Source organism: Mustelus asterias, chromosome 16 (genome assembly GCF_964213995.1).
Source record: "Mustelus asterias chromosome 16, sMusAst1.hap1.1, whole genome shotgun sequence".
Lineage (NCBI taxonomy): Eukaryota > Metazoa > Chordata > Chondrichthyes > Carcharhiniformes > Triakidae > Mustelus > Mustelus asterias.
Window position 1 is genome coordinate 13728205 of NC_135816.1, and position 20761 is coordinate 13748965.

General features: G+C 48.6%; 1 protein-coding gene across 1 annotated transcript in view; it reads left to right on the forward strand.

The window, feature by feature from the left end:
* Window positions 1–712: 712 nt before the first annotated feature.
* cyfip2 (cytoplasmic FMR1 interacting protein 2) overlaps window positions 713–20761 on the forward strand; it is a 121827-nt gene continuing 101778 nt past the window's right edge. The window contains exon 1 of the mRNA XM_078231817.1: window positions 713–1056. The gene's annotated coding sequence lies outside the window, so the exon portion shown is untranslated. The remainder of the gene's footprint in view (window positions 1057–20761) is intronic.

Below are 20761 nucleotides of genomic sequence, written 5' to 3' on the forward strand. Positions count from 1 at the left end.
TGTTCATAGAGAAGGAAAGGAGAGAGTGCAGAATGTAGTGTTACAGTCATAGCTAGGGTGTAGAGAAAGATCAACTTAATGCGAGGTAGTTCCATTCAAAAGTCTGACGGCAGCAGGGAAGAGGCTGTTCTGGGGTCAGTTGGTTTGTGACCTCAGACTTTTGTACCTTTTTCCCCACTGGAAGAAGGTGGAAGAGAGAATGAGAGGTTTGTTGGCGAGGGGGGAGAGGGGCACGGGAAATAGGAGATCACAAGTTCAGGGTGACAGGAGGAAGTGATAAGAGATGGCTTGAACTGTGAATGATAACACTGGGATAGCGAGGTGCAGGCAGATGGTAAAAGGAGTGGGACTTAAACCCACAGCAGTAATTAAACCTCAGAGACAGGTATTGATAACCAGTGATATTTAAAAAATAAATGTTCTCAGGTTTAGTTGTGCAAATCTTGATATTGGAAAGGAATAACCTGGTCCAATTCCCAGAAGCCCTGGTTTTGAAAGATTCAGCCTCAGTGAATGCTGTGTCTCTGCAGAGGGTGGAAGGGCTTGTTGATTTGCTGAGGTGTGTATTGAATGGGCCACACATCACTGAGCAGTTGTGTCACTTTAAGGATGTACACTGCAGCCATGTTCGTGCAGCTTTGTGTGGGTGCTGGAGCTGGCAGCTCGTGTTACAGCATCTCTGTGTCTGTGAGTCTGTAAGTGTGTGTGTCTCTGTCTCTGTGTTTGAGTCTATAACTGTGTGTGAGTCTGTAAGTGTGTGCCTGTGTCTTTCTCTGCCTCTCCGCCTGTCCCTGTCTCTCTGTGTGTGTCTGTCTCTCTGTGTGTCTCGCTCTGTCTCTGCGTGTGTCTGTAGGTGTGTGTGCCTCTGTCTCTCTCTGTGATTCTCTCCGTGTATCTGTGTGTGAGTCTGTAAGTGTGTGTGTCTCTGTCTCTCTCTCTCTCTGTGTCTCTGTCTCTCTCTGTCTGTGTGTGTGTGTGTGTGTGAATCCGCTCTCTGCGATCCCTCTGCAACCCTCACTCTCTCAGCCCCTGGCTCCACTGTGATGTGGTCCTCCGGTAAGTGAATTCATTTCTCTGAACCCGTTTGAAGCGAATATTTAGAATCTGCAGCAAAAATATGAAATGTCTGAGCACTCAGAGAGAGAGAGAGAGGCAGGTGGCGGACAGAGTGGGGATTACTGAGGATCAGCCAGGGTTGCTGAGTGCCAGGGTGCAGTGTCGCTGCTCATTGTGTATCAGGCTGTGTGTCATTACAATCCATCCCACACTCAGTGGCTCAGGGTGGGGACACGGAGCTGCAGCCTCCATTCTCCATCCTCAGCCGCGGCCAATCCACTGGGTAAAAGGGATTGATTTTTACCCGGGACTGAGCCGGGATTCACTGTCATTCTGTCTGATTGCTGCGGGGCCGCTTCAGCCCCGGAACCGGGAAGATCCTGACAGCTCCCCCCTCTCTGACAGTCCATCTCTCCCCCTCCCTATCTCCCCCTCCCCCTCCCTATCTCTCTCTCTCCCCATCTCTCCCCCTCCCTATCTCTCTCTCTCCCCATCTCTCCCCCTCCCCCCCATCTCTCCCCTCTCCCTCTCCCTATTTCTCTCCCCATCTCTACCCCTCCCCATCTCTCCCCATCTCTCCCACTCTCTCCCCAACTCTCCCACTCCCCATCCCCAACTCACTCCCTCCCCATCCCCAACACTCCCCCTCCCCAACTCTCCCCCCTCCCCATCCACAACTCTCCCCCTCCCCCTCCCTATCCCTCTCCCCATCTCTACCCCTCCCCATCTCTTCCCCCCAACTCCCCATCCCCATCTCTTCCACTCTCTCCCCCTCTCTCTCCATCCCCAACTCTCCCCCTCCCCAACTCTCCCCCTCCCCATCCCCAACTCTCCCCCTCCCCATCCTCAACTCTCCCCCTCCCCATCTCTCCCACTTCCCCATCCACAACTCTCCCCTCTCCCATCCCCAACTGTCCCCCTCCCCAACTCTCCCCCATCCCCAACTCTCCCCTCTCCCCATCCCCAACTCTCCCCCCTCCCCATCCCCAACTCTCCCCCCTCCCCATCCCCAACCTCCCCCCTCCCCATCCCCAACTCTCCCCCCTCCCCATCCCCAACTCTCCCCTCTCCCCATCCCCAACTCTCCCCTCTCCCCAACTCTCCCCCCTCCCCATTCCCAACTCTCCCCCCTCCCCATCTCCAACTCTCCCCTCCCCATCTCTCCCCCTCCCCATTTCCCCCCTCCCCAACTCTCACCTTCCCCAACTCTCTCCCTCCCCAAATCTCCCCATCCCCATCTCTCCCCCTCCCCATATACTCCCCCTCCCCATCCCCAACTCTCCCCCTCCCCAACACCCCAACTCTCCCCTTCCCCCATCTCTCAATCCCCCAACTCACTCCCCTCTCCCATCCCCAACTCTCCCCCTCCCCTCCCCCACTGCCCCCCCATCTCTCTCTCCTCTCCCCCTCTCTCTCCCTCCTCTCCCCCTCCTCCCACCCATCCCCCTCCCTCCTCACCCCTCCCCTCCCCCTCCCCCCTCCCTCCCCCTCCCTCCCTCCCCCCTCCCCCTCCTCCCCTATCCCTCCTCCCCTCCCCCCTTCCTCTCCCCTGCCTCCCCCTCCCCCTCCCTCTCTCCCCCTCCCTCTCTCCCCCTCCCCCTCTCCCCCTCTCTCCTCCTCACCCCTCCCCCTCTCCCCCCTCCGCCTCTCCCTCCCACTCTCCCCCCTCCCCCTCTCCCCCCTCCCCTCCCCCCTCCCCCACACCCCACTCCCCCTCTCCCCACTCCCCCTCTCTCTCCTCTCCCCCCTCCCCCTCTCTCCTCTCCCGTCTCTCCCCTCCCCCAATCTCTCTCCCCCTCTCCGGGGGTCCCGAGTGGACTCATTCCTGCTTCCCCTTTGGGAGGCGGTGGCTGTAGTAACAACACGAAGGGTGTTGTGGAATGACCTCCCAGAATGCTACCTTAGTGTTTCCTCCTGTCGAATCTGCCACTCCACTGGGAGAGGTTGTAAGCTCAGCTTTCATTGGAAGATTCTGCTGTGCTCAGCCCCAAGGAACAAGGCGACAGTGCGTATGAAGCCCTTGGAGGAGTGAAGGCCTTTTTAGCGAGGTGTCCCTCAAAACCTTAATATACCAGCTTTAGCTGGAAGTGTCTACACACCGAAACATAGAAACTAGAAGCAGGAGCAGGCCATTCAGCCCTTCGAGCCTGCGCTGCCGTTCATTTTGATCATGGTTGATCATCGAATTCAATATCCTGATCCCCCCCTTCCCCCATATCCCTCGATCCCTTTAGCCCCAAGAGCGATATCTAATTTCCTCTTGACATTCTGCACCATTGGGAATGAAATGTCTTCTGTTTCCCACAGAATGCACAAGTCTGAGTGTTATTCACCACAGAACAGAGCTGAAACAACACAGATAAATAACTTTATTGTTTTATCTCTCAACAAACAAGTTGGAGAGTTACAGATTATCTTCATGTTTCAAGGTCATTGCCTCATGATTGTCAAAGAACAATTGCTCCAAGACACTGCCCCATTTCAGGACCTGGAAACAGGATGTGTTGCACATCCGCGGATCTGCACAGGAATTTCTCCCGACACCCAGGCAGTGTAGGAGCCTTGTGTTAAAATGGAATTTGGGGGCAGATTCCACGTTGCATACTTTCCAAATCACTTGGCGCGGACCTAGGCCTATGTTTATTTTCCAGCATTTTCTGAAATAACACCGCGTTGTGGTGTGGGAGCCAGCGTTTTATAATTAAAATCACAGTGAGGCAAGGGCAGACCCACTGGGACAAGCAGGGAATCCAACACCCAAAACGCCGGGGGGTGGGAGCAGGGAGGTGGGGGGGGGGGTGGGGGGAGGGGGGTGGGAGCAGGGAGGTGGGGGGCTGGTGTGGGGGGTGCAAGGGCGAATACTGTCCTCAGGAATTGGAATGAAATTAAAACAAAAACTGTGATTGGTTCCACGAATAAATCCCTTTATTGTCTTTCTGATCTCCACATGCCAATAAACCGCTAACCGTTTCTTCCTGAAATACCCAATCCGCATAAACAGGCAAAGAGAATGATTTGAAAATAAAACCATCAGATCTGCAGTGAAATTGTCAGGAATTTATTTAGGCCTCATTTCCAATATTGTTTCTGCAACAAAAAAAATTTAAAAATTCAACATACACCTTGGCTGAATGTCCCAAGGCAATAGAAACCTCCATGGGAGAATGGTAAGGGTTAAGATCCAGGAGGTGTGAGTGAGTGGATATGTGAGTGAGTGAGTGAGTGAGTGAGAGTGAGTGGGTGGGTGGGTGAGTGGGTGGGTGGGTGAGTGAGTGTGAGAGAGTGACTGAGTGACTGAGTGGATGGGTGAGTGAGTGTCTTAGTGACTGAGTGAGTGAATGGGTGAATGAGTGAGTGAGGTGGAGGGTGAGTGAGGTGGAGGTGAGAGGTGGTGGGTGGGTGAGTGACTGGGTGGGTGAGTGAGTGTGTGAGGTGGCGAGTGGGTGGGTTAGTGAGTTGGTAAGTGAGTGAGAGTGAGTGAGTGGGTGGGTGGGTGAGTGAGTGAGTGAATGAGCGAGTGAGTATGTCGGTGGGTGAGTGAGTGAGAGTGTGAGTGGGTGGGTGGGTGAGTGAGTGAGTGAATGAGCGAGCGAGTGTGTTGGTGGGTGGGTGGGTGGGTGAGTGAGTGAGTGAATGAGCGAGTGAGTATGTCGGTGAGTGGGTGAGGAATTCAGGGACATGGAGCTGGGCGCAGGTTGGGAGCAGCTGGAGGTAAGGGAGAGGCATGGAGAAATCATGCCAATGTTACATCCTGAGGGCAAGTGGGGGTGGGTGCTATCTGGTCGGGGAGCATGTGGGGTGGGGGAGATATTTGTACACAGGGGTGGGTAGAGAAATTCCTGCATGGCTGTATGCAAATCAGAGAGAATGAAGTCACCCAGTGGCACGGTGATAAACTCATAGCTGAGGATTAATGGAATTAAAATGAATTAAAGTGATTGAGATTATTACATAGAGACAGGTGAAGGGAGGCACTCTGTACTGTCTGGAGTTCAATAGAATACGCAGGGCTTTCAGTACTGGTTGGAATCGGCTGATAAGTACTGGGGACTGTACCAATGCCCACGTGTCAGATAGAAACCCCGACTAGACTCCCAAATCCTCCAGTAAAGTTGCCAGTTTATTAACCATTTCTAACAGAGTTCAGGAGAGACCAGGAAGGCCAATTCAGACCAGTTAATGACAGTTCAAACTTCAACCGGTCCAAACCTTATTTCCTTCCGGGAGTTCCCCTCACTCACTCGCTTTCCCAGTTCCCCCCCTCGCCCCCTCACCCGCTCACACTGAAAACATGGCCAGCCATGTTGTGAGGATTGATGTGGAGATGCCGGCGTTGGACTGGGGTAAACACAGTAAGAAGTTTAACAACACCAGGTTAAAGTCCAACCGGTTTATTTGGTAGCAAAAGCCACACAAGCTTTCGGAGCCCCAAGCCCCTTCTTCAGGTGAGGATTGAAAACAGGGACATACAAGAAGCAGAATCAGAAGAGTGCAGATTTCTCTTGGCAGGTTGAGGGGCTGGAGGAGGTGAAAGATACGGGGCGGGCAAGCTCATGGAGAGATTTGAAAACAAGGATCAGAATTTTCAAACAAATCCTGCCACGGCAGGTGGTGGAATTTGAATTCAATAAAAAATATCTGGAATTAAGAATCTACTGATGACCATGAAACCATTGTCGATTGTTGGAAAAGCCCATCTTGTTCCTTTAGGGAAGGAAATCTGCTGTCCTTACCCGGTCTGACCTACATGTGACTCCAGAGCCACAGCAATGTGGTTGACTCTCAACTGCCCTTCAAGGGCAACTAGGGATGGGCAATAAATGCTGGCCAGCCAGCAATGCCCATGTCCCATGAATGAATAAAAAAAAACATGGCTTGACTGGAAGCCAGTGTAGGTCAGAGAGCATGGCGGGTGGGGTTGGGAGGGTGATAGGGGAATGGGACTTGATGTGAGTATAGACACGAGTAGCAGAGTTTTGGATGAGTTGCAGTTTACAGAGGTCAGATGTGGGAAATCAGTCAGGGGTGCTTTAGAATGGTCAAGTCTAAAGGTAGCAAAGGCCTGATGAGGGCTTCAGCAGCTGATGAGCTGAAACGGGTGAAGTCGGGCAATGTGACGGAGGCAGTCTGAGCGATGCTACGAGATCGGAAACTCACCCCGGAGTCATATGTGACACCGGATTTGCAAAAGGATTGGCTTAATCTCAGACTGCTGTCTGAGACGGGGATGGAGCCAATTGTTAGGGATTGGAATTTGGAGTGAGAACGGAAAAGGATGATTTCAGTCTTCCCAATATTTACTGACTCCCATACACCCCTGCGTGTACTTATATATAAAGAGCACTGTTCTGCTTTGCAGTATTGTTTGGTGGGAAGATTATCGATGGTCCATTTCCTATCCCCGTTACTGTGATGCATTCCAAGCTGACAGTGATGCTTTGCGCGTTGCTAAGTTACTGATCCAGAGAACCTGAGTTCGAATCCCATCGTGTTGGTGAAATCTGAATCCTGCTTTGGGAAACCTCTGTGAAGAAGAAGCTGGTCTTAGCAGGGCTGATCACGAAGCTGTTAGATTGTCATTCAGACCACTGCTTCACTAATGTCCTTCTCTTCCTGGTCTGGCCAATACGTGCCTCATCCATGTGGCTGACTCTTAGCTGACGTTGAAGCAGTCAAGCCAGTGCAATCAGTTTCTCTTAAACCTGTGATTCAACATGGCTGTTCTGCACCCCGTTCTCAGGGGGCAACTGAGGGGTGGGCACCAAATGGCTTGTTACCCCTGAGCTATTACCCAATTATGTTTCCTTGACCTCTTCCAATGACCCTGCAATTATTTTTTTTAGCTGTATGTAGAAAGCAGCGAGGAGATTAAGCAGTTTTGGAATGCAGAACGAACCTTGGTTGAGTCACCAGGAGTCATCTCTTGCCCTTCTTCAGATTGTGCTCTGGAACCTCGAACGCCCACCTGAATTGGACAGGCAATCCAACGCAAAGGCTGGCAGCTTCCAGCAAAGCAGCACTTCCATGGTGCGTCGGCCTAGATTATGGGCTTGAATTAAGGGGAGATTTGGCTGAGGTGTTTTACTATGGTTTTGACCCAATGAATAAAAAACTGTTTGTTGTGGCAGTCAGGTCAGTTAGGAAGGCAAATTCAATGGTAGGGTTCATTTCTAGAGGGCTAGGATGCAAGAGCAGGGATGTACTGCTGAGGCTATATAAGGTTCTGGTCAGACTCCATTTGGAATATTGTGAGCAGTTTTGGGTCCCATACCTAAGGAAGGATGTGCTGGCCTTGGAGAAGGGTCCAGAGGAGCTTCACAAGAATGATCCCAGGAATGAAGGGTTTGTCATATGAGGAGACAATGTACCTCATGGTAGACTGGTACGAAAGGTGAAGTCACACGTGATCAGAGGATAACTGGCAAGATGGATATAGAATTGGCTTGGCCATAGAAGACAGAGGGTAGCAGTACAGGGGTGCTTTTCTGAATGGAAGGCTGTGACTAGCTGTGTTCCACAGGGATCAGTTCTGGGACCTTTGTTGTTCGTAGTATATATAAATGATTTGGAGGAAAATGTAGCTGGTCTGATTAGTAAGTTCGCAGACGACACAAAAATTGAGGGAGTTGCGGATAGTGAAGAGGATTGTCAGAGGACACAGCAAGATATAGACTTGGGCGGAGCAATGGCAGATGGAGTTTAATCCAGACAAGTGTGAGATAATGCATTTTGGAAGGTCCAATGCATGTAGGGATTATACAGTAAATGGTAGAACCCTTCCGAGTATTGACAGGCAGAGAGATCTGAGTGTACATGTCCACCAATCACTGGAAATGGCAACACAGGTGGATAAGGTTGTCAAGGAAGCCTGTGGCATGCTTACCTTCATCGGTCAGGGCATTGAGTATAAAAATTGGCAGGTCATGCTGCAGCTTTATAGAACCTTAGTTAGCCTCACATGGAATATTGTGCACAATTCTGGTCGCCACACTACCAGAAGGATGTGGATGCTTTCGAGAGGGTACAGAAAAGGCCTGTCTGGAGGGTATTTACTATGAGGAGAGGTTGGATAAATTCAGTTTATTCTCACTGGAACGACGGAGGTTGAGGGGTGACCTGATAGAGGTTTCTAAGATTATGAGTGGCACGGACAGAGTGGATAGTCAGATGCTCTTTCCTCGGGTAGAAAAGTCAAGTACTCGGGGACATAGGTTTAAGGTGTGTGGGGAAAAGTTTAGAGGAGATGTGAGAGGCAAGTTTTTTACACAGAGAGTGTTGAATGTCTGGAACGTGCCGCCCGGGGAGGTGGCGGGAGCAGGTACGATAGCAGCATTTGAGGGGCAACTTGATGAATACATAACCAGGACAGGGATGGAAGGATACGGACTCCGTCAGTGCATACAGTTTTAGTTTAGGCAGGCATCATGATCGATGCAGGCTTGGAGGGCCAAAGGGCCTGTTCCTGTGCTTGTACTTTTCTTTGATCTTTGTTCTTTGAGTCTGGCCTTATACGCGATGGAGTTTAAAAGAATGAGAGGGGATCTAATTGAAACTTACAGGATACTGACCAGTCTAGATAGAGTGGACGTGGAGTGGATGTTTCCACTAGTGGGAGAGACTAGAACTTGACAGCACAGCCTCAGAGTGAAGGGACGCGCCTTTAAAACTGAGATGAGGAGGAATTTCTTCAGCCTGAGCGTGGTGAATCTGTGGAATTCATTGCCATGGAGGGCTGTGGAGGCCGGGTCATTGAGTGTCTTTAAGACAGAGATAGATAGGTTCTTGATTAATAAGAGGATCAAGGGTTATGGGGAGAAGGCAGGAGGATGGGGATGAGAATAATATCAGCCATGATTGAATGGCGGAGCAGACTCGATGGGCCGAATGGCAAAGATTGAAGGCGATCAGTAAAAGAACTGTGAGGAAAGGATGAAGAAGTTGGTGTGATCTGGAATGCACTGTCTGAAAGGGATTCAGTGTAACTTTCCAAAATGTATTGGGGAAATATTTGGAGGAGAAAGATTTCCAGAGGAATGAAGAAAGAGAGGGGAGTGGATTCTACAATGTGCTGGTGCTCATCTTGCCCAAGGTTCCAGCCATGATAGACAACAAATTCCCACGCTGAAGATACAGATGAAGTGGGAACTTCTGCCAATGGACAAAAGAACATCAAAGTCGGCCATTCAGCCCCTCTGGCCTATTCTGCCATTCAGTAAGATTGTGGCTGATTTTTTCCATCAACTCCACTTTGCAGCCCTTTCCCCATGTCCCTCGATTTTTAAGATCCACAAGACCTTTTCTTCACACTACCTCGCACTGCTGCCTCACAGCACCAGGGAACACAGGTTCAATTCCAGCCTTGGGTCACTGTCTGTGTGGAGTTTGCACATTCTCCCCATGTCTGCATGGGTTTCCTCCGGGTGCTCCGGTTTCCTCTCAGAGTCCAAAGATGTTTGGGTTAGATGGATTGGCCATGCTAAATTGCCTCTCACCGTCAGGGGGACTAGCAGGCTAAGTTCTTGGGGTTACGCCTGGGTGGGATTGTGGTCAGTGCAGGCTTGATGGGCTGAATGGCCTTCTTCTGCACTGTAGGGATTTTATGATCATCTCAATTCTAAATGGCCCTCCTTTTCCTGAGACTACGACTACTTGTTCCGGGTGTCCAGCCAGGGGGAAATCGCTCTTCCCAATCACTCCTCGCAACACAGCCTCTCATCTCACAAATCAATCTCGTGAACTTTTATTCCTCCCACTCCAAGACCTTCAGGATATCCTTGATGACTGGGAAGGGCGTGTTTTGGATAATGATGAGGGAGCTGCAGGAAGGAATTATATTCTCGGCGAGAAACCCAAGCCCAGCACAGCCGCTGTCCACCTTTCTCACTGTTTGACTCCACTAAAGGAGTCAAACAGTGGGAACATTGGACGGCACGGTAGCACAGTGGTTAGCACTGCTGCTTCACAGCTCCAGGGACCTGGGTTCGATTCCCGTCTTGGGTCAATGTCTGTGTGGAGTTGCACATTCTCCCCGTGTCTGCGTGGGTTTCCTCCGGGTGCTCCGGTTTCCTCCCACAGTCCAAAGATGTGCGGGTTAGGTTGATTGGCCGTGCTAAAATTGCCCCTTAGTGTCTTGAGATGGGTAGGTTAGAGGGATTAGCAGGTAAATATGTAGGAATATGGGGGTAGAGCCTGGGTGGGATTGTGGTCGGTGCAGACTCAATGGGCCGAATGGCCTCTTTCTACACTGTAGGGTTTCTATGATTCTATGATAAAGGTTCTTGTAACTGGACACTGTCTTGGTACAGACCCCAGGGCATGCTGACCCCCAGGTCACAGTAACTCATCAGACTTAAGCTACCAACTGACAACACCAGCCATTCTCACGCGCTGTGTGAAAAGGTTGACAGAATGAAATGAAGGGCTATTCATGGCAAAGTGAAAGGGGAAGTTTGAGTTCAGTTTTCCTAAAATAGCAACGTTGCATTTTATTTTTGTACATTATAAACCCTCTAATCGTCAGAGATAGGAAGAGGCGTTGACCATACAGCTCCTCGGGTCTGCTCGCTTAGCATGATCATGGCCAATTCCCTGCCTGAATTTGATTTTCCTGCCTGTTGAGGGATTAAAAATCTGTCCAGTTCAGCCTTAAACGTACTTAATACAACAATATCCACAACGCTCTGGATAAAGAATTTCAAGGATTCACAACCTCCTGATTGAAGAAATTTCCCCTTATCTCAGTCCTAAATTATCATCCCCTTATCCCAAGACTGTCCCCCATGTTCTAGGTTTCCCAACAAGGGAAGCAACCTTTCTACCCTGTCAAGCCCTTTCAGAATCCCGTCGGTTTCAACGAGACCTCATCTCACTCTTCTAAACTCTAGAAAACGTAGGCCCAATTTACACAGCCTCTCATCAGAGGACAACTCTCTCATCCCAGAACCATTGCCAATGCAGGCATCTCCTTCCTTAGATCTAGAGATTAAATCTACACACGCTACTGTTTAGCTCAGTTGACTAGATGGCTGGTTAGCGATGAAGAGTAACACCAACAGCATGGCTGAGGTTATTCATGAATTCTCATGTTTGGATCATAAAATCCCTACAGTGCAGAAGGAGGCTATTCGGCCCATCGAGTCTACACCGACAGCAATCCCAACCAGGCCCTATCCCCATAACCCCACATATTTACCCTGCTATGCTCTCTAACCTACACATCCCAGGGCACTATTTACCCTAGCTAGCCCACCTGACACTAAAGGGCAATTTTAGCATGGCCAATCCACCTAACCCACACATCTTTGGACTGTGGGAGCGCCCGGAGGAAACCCACGCAGACAGGGGGAGAACATGCAAACTCCACACAGACAGTGACCCAAGCTGGGAATCGAACCTGGGTCCCTTGCGCTGTGAGCCACCACTGTGCCACCCCTCACTTGAAGTGTGATGATCCTCAGGTTAAACCATCATCAGGTAGCTCTTTCCCTCAAAGGGCAGAGCAGCCTATGGTAACCTGGGACTATGGCAACTTTACCTTTACTCCAGGTGTGGCCTCATTGAAGCTCAGTTTGATCTGTAATAGATCGAGGGCGACTCATTGAGGCTTGAATCAATAAAGGTTTTATTGCCAAACAATAAGAATAACATATACAAATTTGGACTAAATTACAATGCGATTGCCCTACTAGGCTTCCTGGCTCCAACTGCGAGTCCCTCTTCGAGCCGTGGTGCACACGCTCCTGCCAATTGGCTCAGCTTCCTGCCATGACAGTCCATAGTGTCTGGGCCAATCACGTGGTCCTCGGAAATGCCTCTCCTGCCTTTAAAGGACCACGTTATTACATGGTCGTAACAAGACTTCCTTGTTCTTGTACTCCAATCCCTCTGCAATGGCCTGCCTGCTGACTCTGTGTTCCTTGTACAAGAAGATTCAAGTTTCTCTAACTATTAACATCTAAAAGTTTCAAGGCTTTTTAAAAATAATCCTGTTTTTCTGTCATTATTAAAGTAAATAACCTCACACATTCCCATCTGACACCTTGTTGTTATCTCACTTTAACTCGCCCATGTTTCCTTCCCACCTCTTTGTGTCTTCCTCACAGCTTACCTTCCCAATGCATTGAATCATAGAATCCCTACAGTGCAAAAGGAGGCATTTTGGCCCATCGAGTCTGCACCGACTCTCTGAAAGAGCATCTTATCCAGTCCCTGTAACCCCACATATTTATCATGCTAATGTACCCTAACCTATACATCTTGGGACACTAAGGGGCAATTTAGCATGGCCAATCCACCTAACCCAAACATCCAGCCAGCATAATTAAGAACCCCACGCACTCCGGACATTCTCTTTTCCATCTTCTTCCATCGGGTAAAAGATACAAAAGTCTGAGGTCACGTACCAACCGACTCAAGAGCAGCTTCTTCCCTGCTGCTGTCGCAGACTTTTGAATGGACCTACCTCGCATTAAGTTGATCTTTCTCTACACCCTAGCTATGACTGTAACACTACATTCTGCACTGTCTCATTTCCTTCTCTATGAACGGTATGCTTTGTCTGTATAGCGTGCAAGAAACAATACTTTTCATTGTATATTAATACATGTGACAATAATAAATCAAATCAAAATCTTTGGACTGTGGGAGGAAACTGGAGCACCTGGAGGAAACCCACGCAGACATGGGGCAAACGTGCAAACTCCACACAGACAGTGACCCAAGGCTGGAATCGAACCCGGGTCCTTGGCACGGTGAAGCAGCAGTGCTAACCACTGTGCCGCCATGCCACTCAATTAGCTTCATATCTTCCACAAACCTGGATACAGCACTCTTGGTCTTTCATTAATATTTTTGTAAATAGCTGAGGCCCCAGCAATGATCATAGCTGTCCTGCGCTTGCCTTGTTTTCTCTCTCCTTTCTTGAACAGCAGCGTTACATTCGCTAACTTCCAATTTGCTGGGATCTTTCCAGAATCTAGGGAATTTTGGAAAATTCTTAACCAGCGCAACCACTATCTCTGTGGCGACTGCTTTTAGTATTCAAGGTTGTGATCCATCAGTTCTTGGGGATTTGTCATATTTTAGCCCCTTAACTGTTTTCAATACTCTTTATCTGCTGATAATTACATCAAGTTCGTCACTCTTATTAGCCTCTCGGTCATCCGCTATTCCTGGCATGTAACTTGTGTCATCCATTGTGAAGAGAGACACAAAATACAGCGCAGAAGGAGGCCATTCGGCCTATTAGGTCTGCACTGACAACAATCCCACCCAGACCCTATCCTTGTAACCCCACGTAATCCCCCTGACAGTAAGGGGAAATCCTACCCAGACCTGTTCCCCTAACCTCAAGTATTTACCCCACTAATCCCCCTAACCTACACATCTTGGGACAATAAGGGGCAATTTAGCATGGCCAATCCACCTAAGCTGCACATCTTTGGGCTGTGGGAGGAAACTGGAGCATCCGGAGGAAATCCACGCAGACTCAGGAGAATGTGTAAACTTCACACAGACAGTCACCTGAGGCCAGAATTGAACCCGGGTCCCTGACATTGTGAGGCAGCAGTGCGAATTACTGTGCCACCGTGCCGCCCCACATTTGTTCAATGTCTCTACCCTTTCCTCATTCCTCAATATGATTTCTCTTGCCTCTGCTTCCAAGGGGTAAAGTTTACTTTAGCTACTCTCCTCCTTTTTATTTACTTGTAGAAGTTCCTACAAATGGTTTATATATTCCTGGCTAGACTGGTCACATATTCCATTTCTCAGCCCCTCCCCCGCCCCCATCAACATTTTTGTCATTCTTGATAAGATTAACCTTATACTCTATTCCGCACCACCTCCCCCCCCACCTCCGCACCCCCCCCCCCCCCCCCCCCCGCCACCCCCCATCAACTTTTTAGTCATTCTTTGCTGGTTCCTTAAACTCTCAGGCTAACTGATATTATTTGTAACATTATGAGCATCTTCTTTTAAGCTAATACTGTGCTTTATTTTATAACTTCTTGTCGCCAGTTGATGAAGGCGACGAGATGTCAATCTTTACTTAGTTTTAGCTTCATTCTTAATTGGAGGCTTGCAACTCTTGCTCTAACTCTACAACCCACCACCAGTGTCAGTAAGTGTCTCTTTGTTTGCACACAGATAATTATCCAATGAGTGTGCCCAACCTGTATACACTGAGCCTTAATTTATGTAATTAAAAGATTTCCTTCCATCTTTTAAAAATTAAACTTAAATAATATTCACAAACAATATTCCAAAGTAAATTGAAAGAAAAATGATTTTCCACATTCTCTATAAAGCATCATAATGCAAGTCATCGCTCGACTAAAATCTTAAATATTCCTTTGGTACAAACATTTCTTTTTGTGAAACAATCAGTTTCCTTTTGAAGTTTAAAGTTAAAATTTATTTATTAGTGTCACAAGTGGGCTTACATTAACACTACAATGAAGTTACAGTGAAAATGGTTAGCACCGCTGCCTCACAGCACCAGGGACCCGGGTTCGATTCCCGGCTTGGGTCACTGTCTGTGCGGAGTTTGCACGTTCTCCCCATGCCTGTGAGGGTTTCCTCCGGGTGCTCCGGTTTCCTCCCATATTCCAAAGATGTGCGGGTTAGGTGGATTGGCCATGCTAAATTGCCCCTTAATGTCAGGGGGATTAGCTAGGATAAATGCATGGGGTCGGTGCAGACTTGATGGGCCAAATGGCGTCCTTGTGCACTGTAGGATTCCATGAAAATCCCCCAGTCGTCACAGTCCGCCGCATGTTCGGGTACGCCAAGGGAGAATTTAGCATGACCAATGCGCCTAACCTGCATGTCTTTCGGACTGTGGGAGGAAACCGGAGCACCCGGAGGAAACCCAGGCAGACACGAGGAGAATGTGCAGGCTCCACGCCGACAGACTCGCCTGACTCACAATTGCATCCTCCTGTCACTGACGTTTGAACAACTCCAGAGTTCTATCTAACTTAAGGATGTGACTGCCTCTGGAACAAAGTGCCCAGGCAACTCTCCCCCTGCCTGGTGCCCCACAACATCTGCAACTCTGACTCCAGCTCAGGATCTCTGGAGCTAAATGTGCCACAGAGGTGGTTGTCAGGGATTGCAATGCTGCCCACAAACTCCCACAGGCTGCAGTGACGCACACCATCTGCCCTACCACGTCTGTCCAACATTACTTATTTATTTAATTGATTAGTTAAGCAGTTACTAATTCAGTAAGGCGATAGCAGGTTACAGTTTCCTAGCTCAGAGACCAGGGGAAAAGACTCACCAATTACTGGAGGTAAAACAGGAAGCGTAAAAAGTGACATCTCCTTCTCCCTTGAAGCGAAATTCCCAAATTCTTGAAATTAGCCCTCTTTTTACGAAGCATTTAGTTCACCGATCACTCTGTGTCCCACAACAACAAGGTAACCTGTCGCGAAACACAGCAGATTTGCAAGTCACTCATAACCTCCTTTCTAATAGGTCCCTCTCGCCAGGGCTCAGTGAGTGCACGCACTGACTGATGTGACACTGTGGCATATAGGTTAGGAATACTTTCAATTCAGCCGCCGGTCTCTGCCACTAGTTGGCCGCTGGTGGACATTGGTGCGGATGTTAGATTTGGCTTTGGTTTTTGGTGGTGAGAAATTTTCCCAGATTGAATATTGTGTGCAGTTTTGGTCTCCTTTTCTGAGGAAGAATGTTCTTGCTCTCAAGGGAGCGCAGCGAAGGTTTACCGGGCCAATTCCGGGGATGGCGGGACTGATGTATGAGGAGAGATTGACTAGGTTAGGATTGTTTTCGCTGGAGTTCAGCCGGGGGGATCTCATAGAGACTTATAAAATTCTAACAGGACTAGACAGGGTAGATGCAGGGAGGATGTTCCCAATGGTGGGGGAGTCCAGAACCAGGGGTCACAGTCTGAGGATTTAGGGTAGACCATTTAGAATGGAGATGAGGGGACATTTGTTCACCCAAAGAGTGATGAGCCATTACCCCATGTGGCATGGTGGCTCAGTGGTTAGCACTGTTGCCTCCCAGCACAGGGACCTGGCACAGGGACCTGTGTTCCATTCCTGGCTTGGGTCACTGTCTGTGTGGAGTTTGCACGTTCTTCCGTGTCTGCATGGGTTTCCACCGGGTGCTCCGGTTTCCTCCCACAATCCAAAGATGTTCATTACCACAGGAAGTAGTTGATGCCAAAACATTGAATGTATTCAAGAGGCGGCTGGATATAGCACTTGGGGCAAATGGGATCAAAGGTTATGGAGAGAAAGCAGGATTAGGCTATTGAGTTGGATGATCAGCCATAATTGTGATGAATGGCGGATCAGGCTCGAAGGGCCGAATGGCCTCATCCTGCTCGGATCTTCTATGTTTCTACCTTGCTCCTGATCTCTGTCCACTGAATCCAGCTGCAAGCGCAGGAATGTGGACGTTGGAATATTGGACAGGGCAGGTCAAAGAGGTTGGGGATACCAGTTGAAGGTCAGGAGAAGCAGGTCACTTATCTCGTTGCTAAATGTGGTAACTTGCTTTGCACATTTTATCTACAGTACACGCTAATGTTAAATTTTTGTCTACAAAGTGCTTTGGGACATCCGGAGGATGTGATGATTAGGTGCTAATTAAATGCAAGTTTGATTTTTTATTGCAGTAAAAGCTAATGAAGAAAAGAATTTGCCCTTGAGGCAACCTGGCTATTTGAAATTTATCAAGAATGCCCACTATGCTGCCCTTTGTTATGGGTGGCATGGTGGCACAGTGGTTAGCATTGCTGCCTCACAGCGCAAGGGACCCTGGTTCAATTCCCGGCTTGAGTCACTGTCTGTGCAGAGTCTGCACGTTCTCTCTGTGTCTGCGCGGGTTTCCTCCGGGTGCTCCGGTTTCCTCCCAAAGATGTGTGGGTTAGGTACATTGGCCATGCTAAATTGCCCCTTAGTGACCTGGGATGTGTAGGTTAGAGGAATTAGCGGGGTAAATATGTGAGGTTACAGGGGATAGGGCCTGGGTGGGATTGTGGTCGGTGCAGACTCGATGGGCCAAATGGCCTCCTTCTGCCCTGTAGAGTTTCTATGATTCTATGGTTTCTATGATCCTCTAAAGGGAACTTAAGTTAAGAAAAAAGGCACCTGAAAGTGTTTATGTGGCAGGACATTGTTCCGTTAGATAATGTTATGAGTTTGGTTACGATTTCCTGTGTGATTTTATTTGAGTAAAACTTGCACATTTTGTGAGCATATTGGTCAGAGTGAGTGTGTGATGATGATTGCTAGGGCCGCTGAACTGGTTGCTAGGGTTGCTGAATCAGCCACCTATCAACTTTAATCCACTAAGAGACAGCTGGCACAGGGCAAAACTGATGACAGGAAGCCAGAGAATCCAAATCTCCGGCTCACCTCATCACCGTCCCTTACACTCTAATCCCCTCACGTTGCTCCCGGGGGGAATCTTGTTTTGGGGAGTATGGGAGTGAGAGATTCAAATAAACCAGTAGATTACTGGTTATTATCTGTCCACCATGGCCCGGGATTAACCTAATCTTTTGAGCTGGTGCAGTCTGCAGGAAGGGGGAATTCTCCGTTTAAAGATTCGGATCATGACCCATGTGTAGTTTAGTCCGAGGGTTGAGTGGGTTGTGTTATTTTTAAGGGATAGACTTGCAGACCACGGAGGTACAAACAAACAAGAGCTTTATTGGAAAAGTGTTTACTCTACGGGCTGTTAGGATAGACTGCCCATTTGCCTGTGAAAATGGCCGATGAAGTCATCACTACATCACGTGATCGGACTCTTAAAGTGACCTTGTGCCACCTAGGAACAAACATGAATGCACAACACTTTCCTCCCTCTTTACATTAGAGGTTCCTGCAGTGAAACGCAATGGCCGCAATTCTACCACCTCACCCGGCACGGAATCAGCGGGGGGGGAGGGTCCGACAATGGAAATCTCTGTTGACCTTGGGCGGGAATTTCCAGCCTCGCCTGCTCGAGGCCGTAAAATCCTGCCCAATATAACATTATCATAGAATCCATAGAATCCCTACAGTGCAGAAGGAGGCTATTCGGCCCATCAAGTCTGCACCGATCACAATCCCACCCAGGCCCTATTCCCGTAACCCCTCATATTTACCCTGCTACTACCCCTGGGTGGTGAGTGTCTGGAACAAGCTGCCAGAGGTACTAGTAGAGGCGGGTACAAATTTGTCATTTTAAAAATCATTTAGATAGTTACATGGGTAAGATGGGTATAGAGGGATATGGGCCAAATGCAGGCAATTGGGATTAGCTTAGGGGTTTAAAGACAAAAGGGCGGCGTGGACAAGTTGGGCCGAAGGGCCTGTTTCCATGCTGTAAACCTCTATGACTCTATGACTCTAATCCCGTCAATACAGTCAATAAATTAGCTGTTTCGGAGGATGCTGATTCCTGTGTTGTTGGCGAACCTTGGGTTCCTGTTTGTTTGCATTATCTGCAGCCTCTGTGGTTTTGGTTAAGTATGGGTGTCATCTGTACTTATTTAATCCGGAGTCGATGTAGGATTTGAAGGTTGACTCAGTGTTGAATTGTCCTCAGCTGAGTTATTGTCTCCCACAGTTGTCCCTGGTGTTGTCAGGTTCTCAGGAAAGTCGAGGTCTTCACTTGGCACAGTTTGTTGTGGACTCTTCGACTCTGTCTCTGGTAGACTAGTTGCTAAAAGTTGATCAGTGTGTCTTCCCCACCTTACATCATCCCATCTTTGAACGGTGTAGGAGACCGGTCCTATCTGTGCCAATACAATGGCAAGTATCCACTTCTCATTGCTGGGATCATTCCTTGCCAATACTTCCTGACCTTTCTGAAAACATGACGTTTAGCACAATTCTCAGGTCACAAAACCTGACTTTGCTGTTTCCTCTCGACCATTTCTCTTGTCTTAGGCAGCTTCAGCAAATCAAATGCTGTGCGTAACTAACATTTTATCTTGAGAACTTTGGGCTGTTGAATATGTTGTATTCCTGAATGACATCAGGAATTGGCTCAGTCGTTTAGAGAATGATCTGTGCTCACAAGTTACCGTCAACAAATCCTTCATTGTCTGAACAAATCTTCCAGCCAGCCCATTTGTGCCAGGGTGATAAGGAGTGGTTTGTTGGATTCCATTCTCCTTTAGATAAATGATGAATTCTTGCAAAATGAACTATGGGCCATTGTCACTCACAAGTTGAGAAGTTTAACAACACCAGGTTAAAGTCCAACAGGTTTATTTGGTAGCAAAAGCCACACAAGCTTTCGGAGCTGCAAGCCCCTTCTTCAGGTGAGAAGGGGATAATTCACCTGAAGAAGGGGCTTGCAGCTCCGAAAGCTTGTGTGGCTTTTGCTACCAAATAAACCTGTTGGACTTTAACCTGGTGTTGTTAAACTTCTTACTGTGTTTACCCCAGTCCAACGCTGGCATCTCCACATCACTCACAAGTTGTTCAGGGTAATCGAATCTTGCAAACATCTCGCCCAGTCTTCCCATTGTTCTCTCTGCGGATGTGATCTTCATAATGGCGATTTCAGGTCATATCGAGTGTGCCCATCTACCGCAATGAAAAGCATTTGTCCATCAAATGCTCCGGCGTAATCTATATGGACTCTTTGCCGTGTCCCCTCTGGCCATTTCCGTGGGTGCAGCTGGTTTCTAACTTTTGCACAAGCCATCTCCTCGATTTCACTATCGAGCCCTCGCCACCAACAGTAGCTTCTGGCTATCTCCTTCATCCTTACCATCCCACAATGACCTTCATGAAGTTGGAATAGGACACATTGCTTTACCAATTGTGAATGAGCACTCTCATTCCCCCAAAGGAGACAACCAGTCTGTACGCATAGTCCGACTCTTCGGGTAACGTATAGCTTCAACTCCGGGTTTGTTCCTGCAGTCTTGCCATGAAATACCATGTCCATAATTCCTGACAGGAATGGATCATTCCTGGTATACTTCTTGTCCTGCAGTTACGGGCGTGTTATCGACCTCTTGGAAATAGGAAGTATTACCGCTCAAACTATTCATTGTCCATCATTGGGTAAGGGTAATCTGAGAGTCCAGCAGTGTTCCCATGGAGATTTGATGGATGATATTTTATCGTGTATGCATGTGCTGACAGCAGGAACGCCCTTCTCTGCATCTGGCTGGCTGCTAGAGATGGAATTCCGGTGTGGAGCCCGGGTATCGCTGCGAGTGATCGATGATCCGTTAGTAAATTTCTTTCTGTATGGATATTGGTAAAAACGTTCGATCCCGAAAATAATTCCTATTTTAATATTATATTTATTTATTAGTGTCACAAGAAGGCTTACATTAACACTGCAATGAAGTTACTGTGAAAATCTCCTAGTCGCCACACTCTGGCACCTGTTCGGGTACACTTAGGGAGAATTTAGCACGGCCAATGCACCTAACCAGCACGTCTTTCGGACTGTGGGAGGAAACCGGAGCACCCGGAGGAAACCCACGCAGACAATGTAGAACGTACAAACTCCACACAGACGGAGACTCAAGCCGGGAATTGAACCCGGGTCCCATGCGCTATGAGGCAGCAGTGCTAACCACTGTGCCACCGTGCCACCCCTAGATCTTCCTTCTCTATCCATGCATGGTTAATTTCTGCTTCATTCAAGGATCTTGATGCAAACGCTATTGGCTTCTCTTCAATGTTGGGCATTGTGTGGAAAACCACTA